At 49.1% G+C, this 23,117-nt stretch overlaps 1 protein-coding gene across 3 annotated transcripts in view; it reads left to right on the top strand.

Annotated features, from left to right (window-relative positions):
• Nucleotides 1–23,117, top strand: part of NCSTN (nicastrin) — a 1,205,995-nt gene that overhangs the window by 398,222 nt on the left and 784,656 nt on the right. The window lies entirely within an intron of this gene.

Here is a 23,117-nt window from a genome sequence, read left to right as displayed (position 1 = left end):
ATAGGACCTAAAACCAAAGGGTCCAATTTTTTTTTAAATACATATATTTTTTTTTGGTTTCTGTTTAGGAAAAAAAAGTGGTTTTTACCACAAAAACGTGGGTTTGGGGCAGGGACCCCCCAAAAAAAAAAATGTTTTAAAAAATGCTTTTAAAAAAAATAGACCCTTTTTGTTTTCGGTCCTTTTGATTCGACCCTTTGGTCATTCGGTCCTTTTGATTCGATACTTTGACCTATAAACCGTAGAGTTGCTAAGAGCTTCTTTACTTCACAAGCCTAATCAGCTTGTGGCCCTGCTTTGATTCCTTCTTTCCTACAAAGACTTCCAAAACATTGTGCAAGACTTTTACTTACCTGCAAGAAGTGTTTCAGCTCACCTAGACTTTTTTGCCTAATTGACTTTGGCCTAGCCTGGCTCCCTGAATGAGACTTCTTCCATCTGACATCGTGTTTCGTCTTCCTTCCAGGAAGGGGTTAACTAACTTTGCATTGGGGGTTACCAAAAGTACTTTCCTGCTTCAGAATATTTGTGTGATCTCTTTTTTGTTCTAATAACCTTTTTCTTTGACATACTCCTAAGTCGGATTCTAAATGCAAACAGTGATATATTAATGTCTACAGTGTCCTAGTTACTAAAGTCACCTGAGGGTGTAGGAATTGTCTGTGTGCCATCCCAAAAGGATACTTACTGATTTAGAAATATTAAGTGTGTGTGTTTTTAGAGTGTTTTGAGTGTTTACTATTATATTGCCCCCTTCTGAAGAAGGCTTACTCTGACCGTTAAATAAATGAATACTTATTGAAGTAAGAAACCTTGTGTGTAAGAGTGCAAGTATTTGCATACTTGTCACTGGGAATCTCTGTGTAACTCCCCTACAGCTCACATTGACCCCTCTTGAGATAAGCCTGGCTGCTCAACACGCTACCAACCTGTGTAGTACAGACTTTTATCAAAGGTTGGGTTCCTATTGCCAGGCGGTCAGGATTATTGTAGTGCACCCAAAGGGTACTGCATACAATCTTGCCTAACAATCATTATTTCTGTTTTGCCTGGGTTGAGTTTGAGGCAGTTCAAGTTCATCCAGTTGTATACTTCATGAAGGCAGTTCTCTAGTGTTGAGTTTTCTTCTTGTGAGTCTTGTATTTTATAGACTATTTGCGTGTCGTCAGCGTAGTTGTAGCAGGTGAGACCATGTCTTTCGATGATTTTAATTAGTTGAAATAGGTAGATGTTGAATAGTAGTGGTGAGAATAATGATCCTTGTGGGATTCCGCAAAGCGATTCTCTTGGGCTTGATTTGTAAGGTTTCATCCATATTGTTTCTGTTCTGTTAGGAAGGATCTGATCCATATTAAGGCATTGTCAGTGATTCCGAATTCTTCCATGAGGATGTCGTGGTTAACTGTGTCGAATACTGCTGAGAGGTCTAAGAGTTATAGAGCGGTGCTGTTGTTTGAGTCTGCGTTTGCCTTTAGATCATTCCAGGTTGAGATAAGTGCTGTTTCTGTTCCTCTCATCTGAAGCCTTCGTCTATGAATTCTTGGGTTATTCTATATATGTGTGTTTCCAGGAGTTTAGCTGGGTAGGGGATGTTGGAGATGGGTCTGTAATGGGAGAGGTCCTCTACGGTTCCTGCTGTATCCTTGAGGAGTGGTTTGATGTATGCTGATTTGAAGGAATGTGGCACTCTCCCTGTTGAGATCGATTGGTTGAGGACGTTCCTGTAATATTCCATTTGGTGTAACTTGTGAGAGAATTGATTTGTAGATGTCAGGGGGTAGGAATCCGTGGGGGAGCCTAATTTGTTGTTTTAACTTACCCGTTTGACGAAAGTGCCACTGTTATGTGCGGGAAATTTCAGAGTTTGTTCTGGTGTTCCTTGCATCAGTGAGTGTCTTCAGTGTTGTGGCTGCATGGTCTGTTTTGTATGGGCTGTTGGATAGTCATGATTTAATTTTTGAAATGGTCTGCAAGGTCACTGCATAGTTTCTTCGATGGTATTGGAGCGTTGTGGCAGCCGGGTGTTTTTTTTTTTAAAGAATTATTTTTGGGTGTTTGGTGTTTTGAGGATTCTGTTGTAGTATTTCCTTTTTGCTTTTAATATTTCCTTTTTGTATGAGTGGGTATGATGTTGGAGTTTTAATTTTTTTCCGCAGTCTTTATTGATCCTCCATTCTAGTTCTAGTTTTTGTGTTTTCCTTTTCATGGCGCCTACTGGTGGGGTGAACCATTTTGCTGTTGCTCTTTTGCGGGATGGATTGGAAGGTTTTTCGAAGGGATTGTGTCCTCTGACGTATTCCTCATCTTGATAGATCACTTCTAGCTTGCTGGCCTCAGAAAATGTTTTCAGTAGAGGGCGCTGCGTGTCGACATCCCTCGAGTTGGTGTCCCTCGACAGCCTCCCTATCGGCGCCGACGTCATTGTGCGTATAAAAATCGGGCAGCGTCTGTTGCTCAATTCCGTTTTTCCGCGCTTCATGGGCCTCGGAATCATGTTGCTCAGTTCTTCAAGTATTTCTTATTATTCCTCAAAGATATCTTCTTCATTTCATGGCTTCCTCTTCCGAACCGTCAACCCCACCATCCGGCTTCAAAAAGTGCCAAGAAAATGTCGTTGACGGATCCTCACAGGATCTGCTTGTGATGCCTGGGATCGGAGCATCACTGTTCGGAATGCGAGGACTGTTGTCCATGACGGCGAAAGCCTTGAAGGAGCATAAGGGGAAGCTAGAAAGAGGTAAGACTCTTAAAACTTCAACTTTTTCGAAAGTTTCCTCGGCAGAGTTGAGACATTCATCTCCTCGCCGTCACAGGAAACCTTCCCATTCAAGGTCTTCCAGATCTAAACGCTCGAAAAAGAGGCGTCGTATAGCTCCCTCTTTTTCGTCTTCTTCCACTTCCCCGGAAAGGGTCACCTGCACAACGAAACACAGCTCTCCAGCTAAGTGGGAGGAATTCTGTAAAAAAATGCTTAGCGTCTTTGAGAAAGCGGCCTCGACCCCCTCAGAGACGGCTAAAGGTGATACCCGGGTGAAAGACCCGAAAAATCGAAACGCCACGAGTCGTTGCACCCGGCGAAAGAAACTGCCCGAGAGCATCATGAACCCTCGAGCAAAGGCAGTAAGACCGCGTCATCGAGGCCGTCGTCGACGGTTCCTTCGACTCATAAATCTGCATCAACGCCTTTATCGAAGGGCCCGTCGACACACAAATCGGTCGAATCGACGCCGTCTTCGTCGCCGCTGTCGACACTGATAAAGGACAGACCTACTGCGGTTACTACATCTCAGTCAGTAGACGTACCGAGGGCTTCGACCATGACCTCGAGGATGTCGTCGATAACCTCGACAACTCTGAGTAGGATTCCGATCCTCTTGAGTTCTTCGAGGTCTCTTCATACTTTTTCAACGCCTTTTTCGGTTTCATCGAAGCCTTTGACTTCCGCGTCGACAACTTCAATGTTTTCTCAACCGGTGACTACAAGCTTGACCCCTTCTGCTCTAGAAATGGGTTTTAAGCCATACCCAAGGTCAGATTATTTCAGAGCTGAAGAGAACAGATTGAAGGACCTTCAAAAATCTTTGCATGAGGCAAGTGGTTTAGATACTTCTCCAGAAGTAGAATTCGCTAAACCAGACCCAGGGGAACATGCTGAGACCCCTTATAGGGTCTTAATGGCCAGAATAATAAAGTTCATGGGGTGGTCTACACCTTCACCTTCTTTTCAACAGGATGATCTTACGGACATTTTACTTAAAGGCCCAAAGGAAGATCCTGTGGTTCCCTTTCGTGCTGCATTGCAGAGAAAAATATCTGTCAACTGGGAAACTCCTGAGGTCATCCCGGCAGTTAACAAAAAACTATCTGCCAAATATAGGGTATCTGCTTCTGACCCTGAATATTTAAGCAAACATCCAACTCCAGAGAGTTTGGTTGTACAAGCAGCAACTTCATCGAACAGTAGATCCACAAGACAGGGATGATAAAAGGTTTGACGCTATGTCAAAAAAGGTCTTCTCGGCATGTAGCATGGCGCTTAAATCCATTAATGCTACTTGCACGCTCGCAAGATTCAGTCATACACTTTGGGAGTGTGCTTCATCTGCGGCTAAATGTCTCCCGGAAGGAGAGGAAAGGGAAGCATTTCTGAATATCATTAAAGATGGTAAAGACGCAATGTGTGAGTCCCTTCAAACTGGCATTGATTCTGCTGACAGTATCGGCAGAGCCATGGCGGCAAGTACTACAATCCGCAGATTTGCGTGTTTGCGAAAGTCTGGTTTTGCTCCAGATGTACAGGCCAGACTTTTGAATATGCCCTTTGACGGCACTTCTTTGTTTGGTAAGAAGGCTGATGACAGCCTAGAGAAGTTACAAACATCCAATGCAGCAGCGAAATCTCTTGGAGTTGCAATCAGTCAAACTCTGTATCGCCCCTCAGGAACCTCTTGGAATGGTAGGTCCTTTCGCTTTTATTCCGCATTTGGAAAAGGCAGAGGACAGCCGGCCAAAAATGATTCACCCGCGGTGGACGTGGACGGGTTAAAAGTACAAAAGCTGCAGCAGGTGCCTCCTTGCCCTCGGCATCTGCATCAGACGCCTCTAAACCACTCTGAGGTCTCCTCACAAGACACCAGTAGGGGGCAGGTTAACTCAACATCTGACAGAATGGCAGGCTATTACGTCAGATGTTTGGGCATTGGAGACAGTTGCCCAAGGTTACTGCCTGCCTTTTCTACGCACCCCTCAGAGTCATCCACCGGGAAACAACTCTTTGAAGTTTCCAGATCCGCTCCTTTCGCAGGAGAGTGTAGACCTGCTAAAGAAAGGTGCCATAGAACCGGTACCTGTAGCGGAGAGGAACAAGGGTTGGTATTCCCCCTACTTTCTAGTACCAAAGAAGGACGGAGGACTGAGACCCATCTTGAACTTACGAGAATTGAACAAATTCCTTAGGAAGGACAAGTTCAAGATGGTAACTCTCTCTCAGATCCTTCAGGCCCTCCAGCTTCAGGACTGGCTGGTATCTCTAGACCTTCAGGATGCTTATTTCCATGTGCCAATCTGTCAAGACCGGTGGGGGGGTCTGTACTTCCGCTCTCTATATGGTAGAGGAGAGGCACAGAAGACCCCAGCCAAGATTCTCGATTACGGTAGCAATGGACGAGCAATCAAGGCCTAGCTTCTCAGGAGGTGATGCAGGCTGGTTCTTAAGTACAGTGTATCCCCAAGCCCCCACAAAGGAATGTCCACACACTGTATTACTGAAAACACAGTCTTTATATAATTAATATTCAAGGGTTATGTACACTTATCACAATAACGCACTTTGTGCTCAGGAAAATCAGCAATGGTAAATATCTACAATTCTAAAGTGGTACCACTAATATTAGACCTCATTAAAGTGCATTCACAATAATGTTAAAATAGCACACAGATCAATAAGAAGGAAACCAGCAATAGAGAGGGGAGAGATAGCAGATGATTGAAAACAATAGGCAGAATACTGGCCCCTACCACTGGACACAGTTCTGTGTGGAGATCCCCCCACCTGGGCAACCTGCAAAATAAAGAGATATAACACCAGCCCAGTCCATATATTGTTCAATAGTCTATTTCTCTCCTATAATGTTTTTACCCCCCCAATGTACCTGGTGGAGTCGAGTTCTTCGAAGAGGCGTCGACAGATCCTTCTTGAATGACCCCCTTTAAAGCAGGAGTCACGGATCGTCGAGAGGCGTCGAAAAGCGTCGAAGACCTCGGGGTTCGGCGACGGGGAATCGACGGCCCTTCTTGAATGCCTTCCCTTCCAAGTGGGAGACACGGGGCGTCGAACGTCCGTCGACAAACGAGGTAGAACGATGTCGAGGAGGCGGCAGCTTCGTCCGAGCGGTGCTCGTCGACGTCGGGGCGTCGGCGTCCTGCAAGGCGGAGGTGTGCGGGGCACCTCGATGACAATAGTTCTGGACTGCAAAGATTGTAGAGACGGGAGCCCAGCAAGGGCGTCGAGTCGCTCGAGTCTTTGGGGTCGTGAGGTGGCGGGAAACCCACCGGCGGATTCTCCTCGGCGCGTTGGTCGTCCTCGACTTTCTCCGGCAGGACAAAAGCGGTCGACGGTGTGGACGAGGGAGTCCTTCGAGTCAAATGTTCTTAGGCAAGGAGCGGACGGCTCCGGTCGTCGGCGGCTCGGCGTCAAGTGGTTCCCACGGCTGGGCAACACAACTTCGACGGGCCTCCAGCGGTTGCACAGACCTGCGAACCCTGGTCGACGGCAATGGACTTCGACAGCGTCGATGTCCGGGTGCTTTACTTCGGTCTCCTCGGCAGTCCCCTTCTCCGGTCGGCAGCCTTTCGATGGTCTGGCGTCCAGGGAGCTTCGGCGAAGATTCAGCGGTGCTCGATGGTCCCTCGGAGCACGGGAAGAGGGCGCCTTACCAGGTCCTCTCTCGGGTCAGTCCTCGACGATTTCGACAACCTTCAGTTCCGTCGAAGCAAATGCCACAGCAAGTCTTCTTCTTCCAGCTGGACGTCGAGGATCAGCAAATCCAGTTACTCTTGAGTGGAGACTCAACTTCTGAATGCTTCTGAACAATTTCCAGTGGTGAGAGGTCCCCAGATATACTATTCTGTCTCTCATCCACACTGCTGGCACACACACAGCAGCCAATCACACAGAAGGGCATTCATGCAGTCAGTCAGCCAATCAGGCACACAGTGCATTCAGGCCACACTCCTCCCTTTCAGACACTCACAACAAGGAATGTGGATTGGGACAAGTACCCAGCCATTCAACACTACACACTGCATTCAGGCCAGTTTCGGGCAGGGCTGTCTCAGTCTTTGTCTCTCATGCCAGAAACCAGACAACCACAACAAGGAGTGCATATTGGTCACACACTCCATTCACCCAGGTCCCACCCACAGGAGGTACCCACAACATACAGTCACTGGGAAGGCTCCAGTCAGTCTAGCTGGGCCTTCACAACAACACCATATATGGAACTTCCACCCAACAGCCAGTCAGGGGGAAGGGACAGAGTCAGGGCTTCCCAGGACTTTGGGAAAATAAGGTAAGAGGCAATAGAAAGCAAGAGGCCACAGGGGCCATCTTGTTTCTATCAGGAATCAACTGATCCCAATGGCAGGGCCTGGGTATCCCAAAAGGGAGGACACCCAGAGCACCTGTCAAGTTTAGCATGGAGCTGCCACCAGCCCATACCCTGCTCTGTGGGCCACCCACAGGTGCCCAAAAACATACACTAGGGGCACAGGGTTGTACCCCTACCCATGGGTGCCATAAGGGTATCCCATGGGTCTGTTCACCAAACCAAAAGAGAGCTGCACTGTCAGGAGTCCCTCATGGACTCCTGGGCAGAAAACATGACAGAACACACGGTAAAAACAGAAAAAGGACAAGGATTCAGAGGCCCTGTCCCTCAGATGCATTTCCGGCATCACACAATCCATCTCAAACACAGGAAATACCTGAGATTCGCAATTGGCAACTCTCACTATCAATTTCGAGTTCTGCCATTTGGGCTGACATCTGCCCTGAGGGTCTTCACCAAGCTAATGTCGGTAGTGGCTGCAAGTCTAAGGAGGGAAGGGATCCACGTCTACCCCTACCTAGACGATTGGTTGATCAGAGCAGTATCTTCGGAACAAGCTCAGATCCAACTAGATTATGTGTGCCACTTCCTTCACAAACTGGGCTTCTCCCTCAATTTAAAGAAGTCACAGATGATACCATCACAGAGACTCCAGTTCATTGGAGCGGTCCTGGACACTTCACTGGGGAACGCCTCGCCACCAGAGGTGAGGGCTCAAGAAATTCTGCAGCTGGTCACCAAGTTTCAAAATGCCCAACGTCTCCCAGCCCTCGACTTTTTGAGGTTGCTAGGCCTCATGGCATCCTGTATCTTCCTTGTGCCAGAGGCTCGCCTGAGAAAGAGATTCCTCCAGTGGGCACTAAGAACCCAGTGGTCGCAATTCTTAAGAAGAACGACAGATCACCTTCAGGTCCCGGACAAAGTGGCTCGAGACCTTCAGTGGTGGGCCTGTCGGGAGAACATTTTGAAAGGTAGAACTGTTTTGGCAACCATGGCCGGAGATAACAATAGTCACGGATGCCTCACGGGGTGGGGAGCTCATTCCAACGACTCTACCTTCAGCGGTCGTGGGTCTCCATCGGAGTACAGACTATATATCAACCTGTTGTAGCTGAGAGCTATCAGGCTAGCGCTGAAGGCTTTTCTGCCATCTGTACAAGGGAAACATTTCCTAATAATGACGGACAACACAGTGGCCATGCACTACCTCAACAAAAGAGGAGGCGTAGGATCACTGCCTCTGTTCAGAGAGGCGATGCAGCTCAGGTTTTGGGCAATTCAAGAAGGAATCTTTCTATCGGCAGTTCTCTTAGCCGGAGAGAAGAACTTGACAGCGGACGGTCTGAGCAGTCAGAGCACAGTCTCCCACGAGTAGGAGATAGCTCAGGAAGTCCTTCAAGAGAACTTCACCCTTTGGGGCACCCCTCAAGTGGATCTGTACACAACCAGTATCAACAAGAAGAGCGATCAGTTTTGTTTAAGGGAATTTTTTCCCCCGAGAGGAGCTGTAGGGGATGCGTTTGTAGTGGACTGGGAGTTTCCACTTCTGTACCCGTTTCCTCCGGTCCCTGTCATTCCTCAGATGATCAGGAGGTTGAGAAGATTCTGTAAGACTATGATCCTAATTGCCCCAGACTGGCCAGGAGAACGTGGTACCTGGACCTTCTGGACATGTCCATCTGCCCTCCGATTCGTCTTCCGCACAGGGAGGATCTTCTCTCGCCGAAGGGAGGTCAGGTTCTCCATCCAGACATCAGAATCCTCAACCTTCACGCTTTGTTTCTGAAAGGTTGAGATACAAGGATTGGGACCTCCCAGATGACGTGATGAAGGTGTTGCTTTCGGCTAGAAGGGCAGTAACAAAGACTTTATATCGCTGCCGTTGGAACAAGTTTTGCAGCTGGTGTAGAGAAAAGAATATCAAACCCTTTTCATGCAGTACACCAATGGTGTTATCTTTTTTGCTCTATTTGGCGAATTCAGGCCTTCAAGTTGGTACGATGAAGGGCTACCTCGCAGCGCTGTCGATTTTCAAGCGCACTGCAGAGGAGCCATCATATTTCAAATTACCCCTAGTAATCCAATTTCTGAAGGAGTTAACTAATGCCTATCCCCCAAAGCCGTTCCAAGTTCCCTTGCGGGACTTAAATGTAGTCTTAAATTTCCTGATGGGTACTCCCTTTGAATCACTCCATTCTTGTTCATTAAGATTTCTCACCCTTAAAACAGTATTACTAGTGGCTTTGACGTCTGCCAGAAGAGTGAGCGAATTACAAGCTCTATCTTGCAAACCTCCTCATACAATTTTTCACAAAGACAAAGTTGTCCTGCAAGTGAAGCCTAATTTCCTCCCAAAGGTAGTCTCTGAATTCCACATCACTCAGAAGATAACCTTACCTTCATTCTATCCTTCTCCCCATCCAGGGAAAGAGGAAGAGAGATTGCATAGGCTGGTTCCAAGGCGAGCCTTGAGCTTTTATATCGGCAGATTTGCTAGGATAAGGCAAGCAGACAAACTGTTTATAGGTTATGCAGGGCACAAATTAGGATTGCCAATCACAAAACAGACTGTTTCAAGATGGATTATTTTAGCCATTCTAGAATGCTACACATTGGCAGGGAAAGAGCCCTTAACATTTTAGGGCTCATTCAACCAGGGGTATTGCAGCCTCTTCGGCCCTCCAAAGAGGGGTACCGATTCGAGACATGTGTGCTGCTGCCACCTGGTCGTCCGCACATACCTTTACAAAATTCTACAATCTGGATTCCTCCTCTAGCCAGGAGACAAGATTTGGCAAAGCTGTGTTACACTCTGTTCATTCTTAAAGGGAAATATTCCAATTTTACTGCCACCTCCATTTACACACCACTGCTATGGGAGTCTATCAAGATAAGGAATACATCGAAGGACACAATCCCTTCGAAGAACAAGTTACTTCTTACCTTGTAACGTTCTTTTGATGGGATGTTCCTCCGACATATTCCTTATCGCCCCGCCCATCCGTCCGCCAGAAAAAAATCCCTTTTGGTTGCAGCTTACGCTCCTTCAAGGTCAATAACCAATTCATGCACAGCTAATTTCAAGCTTCAAAACGGAACTGAGCAACGGACGCTGCGCAGCGACCTCTACTGAAAAATATTTCCGAGGCCAGCAAGCTGGATGTGATCTATCTAGATATGGAATTCGTCGGAGGAACATCCCATCGAAAGAACGTTACAAGGTAAGAAGTAACTTGTTCTTCCTTGGCGATCTCGTCAATTGTTGTGGTGATCCAGTTGTGAAGTATATCTATTTTAGTGTGTAGGTCAGCTTCGTCCATCATTGTTGCTTGTGGTTTGGTGATGTCCAGTACTTCTGTTAATTTGGAGTTTTTTTATGGTTTTCCAGTTTCTTTTCCTGGTGATCGGTAGCTTTTCTTGTTTCTTGGTTATTGGGAAGGGGTAGTGTGATTAGGAAGGGGATGATGAGGTGGTCGCTCCAGAGGATCTGAATCGGTGGCACCGTGGTAATTAGTTTTCTGTTGGTGAAGATTACGTCCAATGTATGTCCTGCTATGTGTGTTGCTCCTTTGACCAGCTGGTGTAGTTTCATCGTTGTTAGTTGGCTGGTAAGAGATTTTTGTGAGGTTGTGGTTTCTTCATCGAACCAGATGTTGACGTCAGAGTATAATCCGGTGGTTACGCTCTGTAGATAGGTTGGTGATTGCTTCTATGAAGGCCGCATCATACGCTGGTGTTTTATATATCCAAGTATGAATTTCAGGTTTGTTCTGGGATTTGCTGATAGATGTATGATTAGGGATTCGCATTTGTTGATGTTTAATGGGTCTTCTGCTTTGATTTCCAAGTGTTTCTTGTGGATGATTGCCAGTCCACCACCTCTTTTACTTTTCCTGTTTGCTTGGATAGACTTGAAGGTATTGGGCAGGTAGTGTTTGAGGGTGATCTTGTAGTTGTCATCTAGCTATGATTCGGTAACGAAAAGGATGCTGATGCCTCCGTCACTTAGGAGGTTGTAGATTTCAGTGGCATGTTTGGACATTGATCTTGCGTTGATTAGATTGCAGTGGATCTTATTGGTGTTGGTTTATTTGTTGTTCCCGGTTTTGATTTGTGGGTTTTCAGTTGGGGCGCTTTTAAGTTGACTCTGAGTGGTTAAGGTTTTGTCAAGGCAGCTTTGTTGTTGAATCGGTCTGTGAGATTGATAATTGGGTTGCTGACTTCTATTGTTTCTTAATCTCTTGTCATTTGATGTGGGTATCGATAATGCCCTTCTGTTCTTGTGATGTAGGGAGTAAAGGGGTTGGCATCATCCCATTCTCTTATTAGGTCCACTCTTCTTTTGTTCCATTGTTCGGGGGGGTTCTTTGTCTGGAATTGTCGGTGTTGTTGAAGTATCTAAGTTCTTTGATTGGTGCTAGGTACAGTGTAAGGTATAAGGATTTTTCTTTTACGATGTTTGTTCTGTCAATAGTATTATTTTGCGTGGTGTGTTCTGTATTCAAGGTGTCTTCTGCTGGGGGTGGTTGAGCTTGTGTCTCTGTATTATTTGTACTGTTCCTTTTCGAATGGATTGTGTCCTCCAACCCATTCCACATCTTTGACATGTAATGTCCACAGCTGTGCACTTCGGGAACTTTTTCGGCAGAGGGCGTCCTGCGTCGATGCAGTCAGGTCCATGTCCCTCGAAGGCCTCCATCAAGAACAATGTCACAGGATGTTATAAATAGGACGCACGTCGCCCGTAGCCTCAGTTCTGCTTTTTTCCGCAAACGTGTTAACTTTGTGAGACTCGGCTCACCTCGTGTGTTTTCTTCATAGAAGATGTCTTTCTCTTCGACCCCTCCGACTCCGCGGTCTGGCTTTAAGACCTGCTGGGACTGCAAGTCAAAGATGTCGCTGACCGACCCCCACCGCATTTGTTTGTGGTGCCTGGGCGAGTCGCACAACACAGACTGCTCGAAATGCCAGTCACTGACTGCAAAAGCCTTGCGGAAGGGGAAGCTTCAGGCAGGTAGGGGCTTGAAGCCTGTTAAGTCCCAGACTTCCAAGTCCAAGGGGGTTTCTACCGACGTCTTGAGGGGCGACTCTCCGCGTTGGAAGGATTCCCAGGGATCTCAGTCCCGGAGTGGTTCTCACCACTCGCCTTCCTCGTCCCGGCACTCGAAGAAGCGCTGTCACCGGTCGCCTTCTCCGTCCTCCTCTGAGGATGGTTACATGCCCTACGAAGTCCTCGACTCCGGAGGAATGGGCGGCGTTTAAGAAATCCATCATGGCGATTTTTCAGTCGTAGGACACAGGTCCGGTTGCGCCTTCTGACGAAGCCGGCCAGTATCGGTCTCGTTCCGTGGGTCGCACGCCTTCGGGCTCGGGTTCGTGATGCGACGCACATCGGGAGCCGTCGAGGTCCAATACAGCCAAGGAATCGAAAGGTCGCAAGAGACGCGTCTCTAGGTCTCGGTTCTCGTCACCAGCGAGACCGCAGCTACCTATGGAGGGCTCGATGCCGGGGTCCAACTCGGACGTCAATGCTTTGCCCTCATACCAGCCCACGGAGCCGTCGACACCGAAGCCCTCGGCGCGCAAGACGTCAAGGTTGTCGAATCGCTCGAAGTCGAAGCCTTCGGGGATTATTTTCTCAAAATTTGCCTCTGGAGTACCTGGATGTTGTGGATCCTCTGAGGAAGGCTACTGGAAAGTCTGTGCAGCCTGTTTTGGCCTCCAGGCCCTCTTCTGTCCCCAGGCCTGGGTTTCAACTCCCACTGGATGATATTTATGAAGAGGAGGAAAGGTCTGAGGTTGAGGACCCTGGTGACCTTGAGGATGCTCCACTTTTTTTTGGAGATAGTCAGTTGGAGGAGTTGCGCCAGACCCTCCATGATGGCAGTGGGTTGCACACTTCTCCGGAAGTGGACTTCGGTAGGCCTGAGCCTGAGGCTCATGCAGAGTCCTCGTACAGGAGACTCATGGCGAGGGTCTCGGAGTATCTGGGCTGGTCCAGTCCGCCTGAGTACTTTGTGCAGGATGATCTGACTGACATTTTAGGTCAAGGTCCGTCCTCTGACTCCGTTTTGCCATTTCATCTTACCTTGCAGAGAAGGTTGGCAGCTGCTTGGCAGTCCCCGGAATCTCTTCCGGCTGTGAACAAAAATTGAAGAAATACTGCCCTTCCGTAAGCGACCCCAGCTATTTATCTACTCACCCCACTGCCGAGAGTTTGGTGGTTCAGGCGGCTACAGCCACCTTGAGGCAGGTGGCGTACCCTACCATCCCTCCGGATAGGGACGACAAGCGCTTCGACGGTTGGGCCCGGAAGGTATTTTCTGCTGGGAGCATGGCCTTGAAATCGGCCAACACCACGTGTGCCTTGCCAAGGTTTTCTCACACTGTGGAATTGTTTCTTTGGTGGCTGAGCATATTCCCAAGGGGGAAGAAAGAGATGGATTCCTTGCTCTCGTGCAGGACGGCAAGGATGCCATGTGAGAATCCTTTCAGTCGGGTTTGGATACGGCCGACATTGTTTGCCGATCCATGGCTGCGAGCACCATTAGACGCAAATTTGCGTGGTTGCGGAAGTCGGATTTGCTCCGGATGTGCTGGGCCATCTTCTGAGCATGCCCTTTGATCGCGCACATTTGTTAGGCAGCAACTTTTCGTCCTGGGGGACAGCAGTGGAGGGGAGGTTCCTTTCGGTACTACTACTCCTTTGGTAGTACGAGAGGGGCCGCCAGTCAAAGGGGCAAGCTGAAAAGTACCCGTGGTGGTCGGGGAAATCGTGGTGCCAAGGCCGCTCAGGCAGCTGCCGCAACCGCTTCCAAACAGTTGTGAGGCCATGTCCCATGGTTCGTCGGTTGGGGGCAGACTGTCTCAGCATCCCGAAGAATGGCGGGCCATTACTTCAGATGTGTGGGTGTTGGATACCATAGCCAACGGCTACTGTCTTCCCCTTCCTTCAGCGGCCTCACGACAATCCACCAGGGAAACTCTCTTTGAAGCTTCTGGATCCGCTCCTTGCGCAGGAGATCTTGTCCCTGCTGGAGAAAGGTGCTATAGAACTGGTGCCTGTAGAGGAGAGGAACAAGGGATGGTATTCCCCTTATTTTTTGATCACAAAGAAAGACTGGGGATTGAGACCCATCATGGACTTGCACTGGTTGAACAAACTCCTCCGGAAGGACAAGTTCAAGATGGTCACTCTTTCTCAAGTCCTCCACGCCCTTCAACTTCAGGATTGGTTGGTGTCTCTGGACCTCAAGGATGCTTACTTCCATGTGCCTATCCATCCCGTGCACAGGAAGAACCTGAGGTTTACGTGTGACGATTCGCACTTTCCGTTTCGGGTCCTGCTGTTCGCATTGACCTCCGCCCCGAGGGTCTTCAACAAGCTCTTGGTGGTGGTGGCAGAGTACCTTAGGCGAGTGAGGATTCATGTCTACCCCTACCTGGACGCTTGGCTGATCCAGGCACGCTCTCCCGAGCTAGCCTTGGATCATCCCGGTGTCACCTGCCGCACCCTTCACAGGCTGGGCTTCTCCCTGAATTTCAGAAAGTCGCACCTGACACCTTCGCAACAGCTCCAGTACATCAGGGCTGTATTAGACACGGCCTTGGGGAAGTGTTCGCCTCCCAAGGTGAGGGCTCATCACATTGTGCAGATGGTGGACAAGTTTCAACATGCCCAGAGTCTCCTGGCTTTTGAATTCTTAAGGTTGCTCGGCCTCATGGCATCCTGCATTTTTCTGGTGCCAGAGGCCTGGTTGCGGATGAGATCCCTGCAGTGGGCTCTCAAGATGCAGTGGTCACAGTTTTGTGGAAGATGTCGGATCCCGTTCAGATTCCACTCTCGGTCTCCCAGGATCTTCTGTGGTGGGCCAACAAAGGGAACCTGATGCAGGGAGAACAGTTTTGGCAACTGTGGCCGGAGGTGACTGTAGTGAAGGACGCTTCCCTCACAGGATGGGGCGCTCATGCCAACGACTTGACAGCCAGCGGTCGTTGGTCTCCTTCGTAGTCCAGACTCCACATCAATCTGTTAGAGCTGAGAGCCATCAGGCTAGCCCTGCAGGTTTTTCTGCCCTCTGTACGGGGGAAGAGTGTCCTGATCATGACGGACAACACAGTGGCCATGCATTACCTCAACAAACAAAGGGGAGGTAGGGTCACTCTCGTTGTGCACAGAGGCAATGCAGCTCTTGTTCTGGGCCATCCAGCAGGAAATTTCGATATCAGCAGTTCATCTAGCCAGAGACGAAAATGAGGCGGCGGACGCTTTGAACAGGAAGAACACGATCTCTCACAAGTGGGAGTTGGCTCCGAAAGTCCTTCAGGAGATCTTCGCCCTTTGGGGAACCCTGCAAGTGGATCTCTTTGCCACCAGTGTCAACCGGAAGTGCGAGAGATTCTGCTCAAGAGTTTTTCCACCAAGAGGAGCCTTAGGAGATGCGTGTGTGGTGAACTGGTCATTCCCACTGCTGTATGCGTTACCTCCAGTCCCTTTCATTCCTCAGGTGTTGCGGAGGTTGCAAGGTTCGGTTCCCATATGATCCTTATTGCTCTGGATTGGGCCAGGAGAGCGTGGTACCCGGAACTTCTACAACTGTCCATCTGCCATCCACATCGTCTTCCCTGCCGAGAGGATCCTCTCTTTCTCTCTCTCTCTCTCTCTCTCTCTCTCTCTCTCTCTCTCTCTCTCTCTCTCTCTCTCTCTCTCTCTCTCTCTCTCTCTCTCTCTCTCTCTCTCTCTCTCTTCTCTCTCTCTCTCTCTCGTAGGTGGGGGAGGGGAGAGTCAGGTTCTCCATCCAGAGGTCAAGACTCTCAACCTTCACGCTTGGTATCTGAAAGGTTGAGATATAAGGATTGGGACCTCCCGGATGATGTGATGGAGGTGTTGCTTTCGGCAAGGTTGCCTGCAACAAAATCCTTGTACCGTTGGCGTAATTTCTGCGACTGGTGCAGAGATCCGCGTTGATCCTTTTCAGTGCTCCATTCCCAGGTTTTGTCTTTCTTACTGTCTTTGGCCCACAGCGGTCTTCAAGTGGGTTCCATTAAGGGTTACCTGGTGGCACTGTCTGTCTTTAAGTGCTCGTCTGAAGAAAGTTCTTTAAGATTCCTTTGATTTCTCAAGTTTTTTAAAGGACTGACTAATGTATTCCCGCCGTCTCCTTTCCAGGTGCCGGTTTGGGATTTGAATTTAGTTTTGAGATTTCTCATGAGTTCTTTGAACCTTTGCACTCTGGTCCTTTGAGTTTACTGTCCTTCAAGGCTGTGTTCTTGGTTGCGGTTAGTTACACTCGCAGAGTGAGTGAATTGCAGGCACTTTCATCTAAGCCACCCTTTACTGTGTTTCACAAGGACAGGGTTGTACTGCAAGTATGTCCCTCCTTTCTACCTAAGGTAGTCTCTAAATATCATTTGAGTCAAAAGGTGGTTCGTCCATCTTTCTACCCTCCTCCTCATCCTGGTAAGGAAGAGGAGCGTCTCCATCGGTTAGATCCTAGGAGATCTCTTAGCTTTTACATTTCTAGGTTGTCCAGGGTCAGAATGGACAATCGACTCTTTGTAGGATATGCTGGACACCGATTGGGCGAGGCTGTTACCAAACAGACCTTGTCCAGGTGGATTATCCTTACCATTATGGAGTGTTACCGGTTGGCGGGGAAAGACCCTCCTGAAGGGCTGAGAGTTCATTCCATTAGGGGAGTTGCTACTTCCACCCCGCTCCAGTGGGGTGTGTCTATTAGGAATATTTGTGATGCCTCTACTTGGGCTTCAATCCATACATTTGTAAAACATTATTCCCTGGATACAATCCATGGTCAGAATATGGCCCTTGGGAAGGCGGTTCTTTATTCTGCAATCTAATTGGGTACTCTAAATTCTTTTCCCTCCTCCATTTCCTGGTACTGCTTTGGGAGTCTGTCAAAGATGCGGAATGCGTTGGAGGACACAGTCCATTTGAAGAACAAGTTACTTACCAACTGTTAACGTTCTTTCGACTGGATGTTCCTCCAACGCATTCCACATCGCCCTCCCAGCCTGCCCCTCAGGAGAATTTCCTATGCGATTGCAGCTTCCGTTTCTGCAATGCTAAGTGCAGTCCAGCAGGCATCAGACTGTGCCACACGTTCTGGGGGAGAAAAACTTGAACTGATGCTACAGGTGCCGTGCGTCTTATTTATAACATCCTGTGACGTCGACATGAACCCTGACGCCATCGACGCAGGACGCCCTCTGCCGAAAAAGTTTCCAAAGTGCACAGCTGTGGACATTGCATGTCAAAGATGTGGAATGCGTTGGAGGAACATTCATTTGAAATAACGTGACCAGTTGGTAAGTTACTTGTTCTTCTTTGTCTGCGTCCACTACTTGTCGGGGCATTTTGGGTTTTCAGTGGGAAGAGTAGGACTGGATGTTGGGTTTATAGGGGCAGTTTTCCAACGGAGGTTCCTCGTGCCAGGATAGTGTTGATTTTAGTCCTCTTACCTGTTCCTTCTGGATGTTTTCAAGTGTGTGTCTTTGTTCAGTCAGTTGGGTGGGGATGTTCCTTTTACAACGGGAGGGCTGTCCTGGGGGGTAGTGTACGTTGGTGGGTGGGGCGTCTGGATATGGGCTTTGGGCGCAAGTAACTGTGGTGGGGATTATGGTAGTAGTTACTGGTGTTGGTGGTTGCTGGTTGTTCTTGGGTGTCAGGTTCCTAGGATTCAATTGTGGCAGGTACTGAGAATCCCCAGATGAATCAGAAGCCAGATGTGGAGAGCTTAGATTTTACAGGTGGTTTACAATAAGACCATATTCTTGGTTGTAGGATATCAGATGTCTGAGGGGATGTAGGGTTCGGCAGGAGACGAGCAATGATTGAAAAGCTTGATTTCTGATCCTTGGATAGCAGCGGGTAGGTCCAGGTTCCGCAGAAGCACGCAGTGATCAAGAATGGTTTATGTAGTTATCGGGAAAGGGTTTGGCTTCGCAGATGGCAGGAGGTGATCAAGTATCAGGTAGGGGACGCCTAGGTGATGGGGGAGGTTTAAGATTGAGGGTGGTCTTTGGTCCAGGCCTCTGAGTGGCAGACAGCAGTTGAACACCCTGACTGGGACACCTAGACAGCAACTGAGCACCTAGATTGGAGTACCTGGATAGCGGGAGAGTCTCCGGACTCACAGTGTAGCAGGTTTAAGGTATGAGCTACAGGTGGGGACACCTAGAGTTTGCTTTCGTGTGTAGTGGCGGGGAGGTCTGGGTTTCACAGTGCAGTTCAGGCACAGGGGGGTAGTGGTACAGGAGAACACACCCAGTTCAGGCACAGGGAGTACACCTAGGTGTAGTTGGTACAGGAGAGCACACCCAGATGTGAGTTCTGCGTAGTGGGAGAGGACTAGGTTCTACAATGCAGCTTGGTGTGGGAGGGGTCACCCAGTATTGAAAGTCCTGCACAGTGGGAGAGAGGCTCAGGCCTCACAGTGCACTTTGATACAGGAGAGTACACCTGGACCTGAGGGTCCTGTGTTGAGGTTGAGAGGCCTAGGTTTGACAGTGCAGTTTAGTACAGGAGTGCATGCTGAGATTCGAGAGTCCTGTATAGTGGGAGGGAGGCCTAAGTTTCAAATGCACACATAGAAGGGTTCCGTATAGTGTGAGAGAGGCCCAAGTTTCAAATGGCTGTTTCAAATATAGTTAAGAAATACAGTTTCAAATTACAGGGGACCACACTTAGAAGGGTCCTGTATAGTGGGAGAAAGGCCCAAGATTCACAATGCAGTTTCAGATGTAATTTCAAATGCAGTTTTAAACTTCAGTGGAGCACACAGAGACTTGAGAATCCTGTATAGTGGGAGAGAGGCCTACGTTTCAAGATGCAGTTTGAAATGTAATTTCAAATTGGGGGCATGGCTAACTAGCCATGGAGTAGGACGTGCCAGGGGAGAGCTGCTCCGGAGATCCGACGACGATCCGTGAAACATGCATTACAGATTGAACAGCCGCCACGGAATTGGAAGTATAAGAGCATGAATGTTTACCCCTGCTGCAGCCACAGGATCTATGGAATTGGGCTACGCAATATAAGTAAAACTACCATTGAAGTGTCTGGCGGCTCTGCTACAATGTGTCCAAAATGGCGGACAACAAAGGAGGTGAGTCCGCGGTGACGAAAACAGATGTGCGGACCTGAGCATACGGCAGATGGACGAACGCTGTCCCTGGTAGCCGTGTGGATCCTGGAGCCTGAAGTGGTGCGTCTGGTTTGCTGACAGGATACGGAGCTGAAGAGAAGAGCCCGAGGTGCCGGACGGAATTCAGTCGTGTGGACGAAGGGTGCATAGGAAGATTGAAGAGGACCGGCATCGGGAGGTTGCGCGGCCCCCTCCTTCCATACGGGATCACCGAGTATGCTGCCGAGGGAAACGAGCTCTGGAGGCGCAGAGCTGCAAGGCGGGAGACGGGAGAGTGTGCGGGCGGCCCCGTGTGCACAGCGGTGGCTGGGCCTGGGCGAACGTAGGACGGGGGCTCGGGGTCTGTGCCCTGAGCGTTCCGCTGCGCGCAGAAGCGCCCGAGGGAGCAGAACTATGGAATGGGGCTCACAAAATGAAACGAACACCGGGAGGCTGATAAGACTGGAAAGGGGAACAGTGAGGCTCACAGAGAATTCTTCCCATTAGGGGGGGGGGGCAATAAAATTAAAAACGAGAAGTGAAATGGAAAATTAGAACGGGACTGGAAGGAATTTATATTAAACAAAAGGAGTGCTGGCATCACATCAGTGGCGGCGTGACGGTGTGGACACCAGACGAGGCGCCCTGTACCCAGCTGAACACTGTGTTGCTGCGACAGGAAGGCCCTTACACTGAATAAAGACTAAGTGCGTGGGCTGCTGGGCGGAGGTTAAACACAGGGGCCAAGACAAGGCAAAAGTGGGAGGCCCCCAGCTCTGCCTGTGACATTGTTCACATCTTAGAGAACGAGGCATAAGCATGGGCTGGATGGCAGCTGGCAGGTGTGCTGCCTCAGTGACCATGTACGGTGGGCACACAACACAATGAGGTAACCAGTCTGATTGCCCCAAGGAGTCTGGCAGCGATTCATAATGAACAGTAAAGCTATCCAAAATGTGGGAGGACATAACCCACTTGAAAACGTGGCATGGTGCACAAGGACCTATGCAGAGCACTCTGAGAGAAACAGCCCAGTCCTGGATTGACATACCAGTGTCACGGCGTGCTTAAGGAACAGACTTGCAACTTCGCACCCGAGGTGAGCCAGGACAAGTGACCAAACGCATAAGATGATGGGGAGAGGGGTTAAGGGTAAAAGCAAACAGCCCATGATGGATGCGTTTGCCTAGCACAGCAATCGCCAGCGGCTTCAACGCATACTGGCGCAAGCGCGCCCACTGAAAGTTCCCCGGGGGCCGAGAATCACCAAATACTAACAGCCATAACGGAGCTAACGGAGCTAAGAGACTCATGGGGGATTGCAATGGCGTATCTGCGGACCTCCCTAGAGACGAAAATAGACGCAGTGGGAATAGAAGTCAATTTGCTGCGTCAAGACTTCAAGGCGCTGGCAGACAGAACGAGTAACTTGGAGAGTGCGGTCAAAACCAACACTGACACCAGCACTGCAAATGCAAAGGAGGTCCACATACTGAAACAGCAAGTGGCCAACCTGGAGAACCGTGCGGAGGAGGCCGAAGGGAGAGCGAGACGAAACAATATCTGCGTGGTTGGTTTGCCGGAGGGGGAGGAAGGCCAGGACCCTACAGACTACTTAGAAAATATGATCCTACAGGAAATAGGGGCCGATAAACTGTTGCAAGGCTTTACGGTGGAGAGAGCGCACAGAGCCCTCATGAGAAAACCGAAGCCCGGAGCCCCCCCCGTGCAATAATTGCCAAAATATTGAACTATAAAGACTGCGAGAAGATTTTAGAATGCTTTCGAAAAGGGGAACAATTGACAGAGCTACGGCTACCATAACAGCATATCCAGACTACACAATACTGGTCCAGAGGCAACGATTCAGCTATGTGGCGGTGAAAAGAAGGCTGTGAATAACCAACATCAAATGCATGCTACTATACCCTGCTAGATTGAAAGTGTTGTACAAGAGCGGAATGTTATTTTTTGACACCCCGGAGGAAGCGGCTGCATGGTTGGATTTGCAGGGCTGTCTGGAACAAGAGGCTGCACGGGCCCAGAAGGAGCACGATAAGTGATTGGAGTGTTGTGTGCATACTGATGTCTTGTATTGCGGGGTACTCCATTGTAGATTTGTTTAAGACATTGATAGACCGATGTGGATAGGTAGGGTCAACTGGACTAAGAGAACATTGTTATGTGGCGGACTGGAACATTGAGCGCACGAGCAAAATGCATAGTATGCTATGATTGATCCGTAGCAAACGGAAGCGGCAGGACACTGGCACCTTACCCCCCAAGTAATAGTAGTAGTAGTGGGATAGCCATTAGGGCAACCTCACCCTGCTGAGCTTCGAGTATAGGCTATTGCCAGAAAGAGCTAGATGTGGGGGTGCCTGAGATCCAGGGATGGAGCTGGGCAACAGTTGGGGTGGGGGGGGGGGGTACGTAGAGGTGGGGAAGGGGAGGGAGGTGGGAGGGGAGAGGGAAGAGGGGTTTGGGGTGTTTGTAGTTAGGGGAAGTTTGTATTGGGACACAAGCCTATATGGACGGGAAGGGGAACTGGTCTGCACTGACGAGGGAGGAATGGGAACTCTAACAAGCCATGGGGGGGGACCTTAAAATAATTACATGGAATGTCAGGGGCCTCAACAGTTTTCTAAAAAGGAACAAGGTTATGTTATACCTGCGCAGACAAAAGATAGATATCGCATTGCTGCAAGAGACTCACCTGACACAGGAAAAGCTGGGAACGCTGGTGAAGAAATGGAAAGGGGTTGTGGCGGGCTCGACGTATTCTGCCTATGCTAGAGGAGTGCTCATCTGGGTGGCGCTGCATGTCCCATTTCACTTGTTGCAGGAAACCGCGGAAGCAGATGGGAGAATGGTTATGCTGAGGGGACTGGACGGGAACAGGGAGATATGCATTGTGAACACCTACGCCCCTAATCAGAATACTGCAACATACTTCAGAACCCTGGGTACTAATCTTAGCATGTGTATGGGGAGTGCAGTGATCTGGGGTGGGGATTTTAACTGTGTACTGACCCCCTGGATAGATCAGATCGGAAGTTCGAGAGACCTGCCCCGGCGGCAAAATCGCTGCAGTCATTGCTAGACGACTTTGGTCTGGTGGATGTGTGGAGAATGAAACACCCCCAAGAAAGGCAATACTCGCACTATTCTGCCCTGCAACAGTTGCATACGAGGCTGGACTATGTCTTCGCCACGTCGGAAATAATGATGGAGACGGTGCGGGCAGAATATAAAGCGAGGGTCCTGTCAGACCACTCGCCCCTGATTATTGGCTGGCAATAATGCCCCCCAAGAGCGAGGATCCCAACATGGCGCCTCCGGGCAAAGGCGCTTAAAGACCCCCTTTTTAGGGAAGAGATTATAAACTACTTTGAGGTGAATACGGGTAGCGTGGACTCAGCGAGCACGCTATGGGAAGCTTTTAAGGTGGTGATGCGGGGCGTAGCAATAGCAAAATCTAAAAGCCTGAATGGAGGAATCCTGGCCGATTTACAGGAAACAGAAAGGGAATTGGAAAAGGCGCTGAAGGGGGAGATGATACTGAAAGAGACATGGAGTTGATACTTAAACTGCAACAGACATGTGCAGAGCAATGTGAAAGACTTAATTACAAGAAATATATAAAGAGACAGCATGTGGGGGGAGATAAAACAGGAAGGCTCTTTGCATGGTTATACAAGAGTGAGATCCCCAGACCCACTATTAGGATGATAACAAGAGAAGATGGCAGTGTAGCTGACACCCAGGAGGGAGTAAATCAGGAGTTTGCAAATTATTACAGAGAACTATACGAGGGTGAGGAGAGAAGCAGCTATGAAGAAATAACAGATACGCTAGAAGA

Source organism: Ambystoma mexicanum, chromosome 1q (assembly GCF_040938575.1).
Source record: "Ambystoma mexicanum isolate Mex_15411 chromosome 1q, UKY_AmexF1_1, whole genome shotgun sequence".
NCBI classification, from domain to species: Eukaryota; Metazoa; Chordata; class Amphibia; order Caudata; family Ambystomatidae; genus Ambystoma; species Ambystoma mexicanum.
This window is presented reverse-complemented; position numbering and strand designations above follow the sequence as displayed.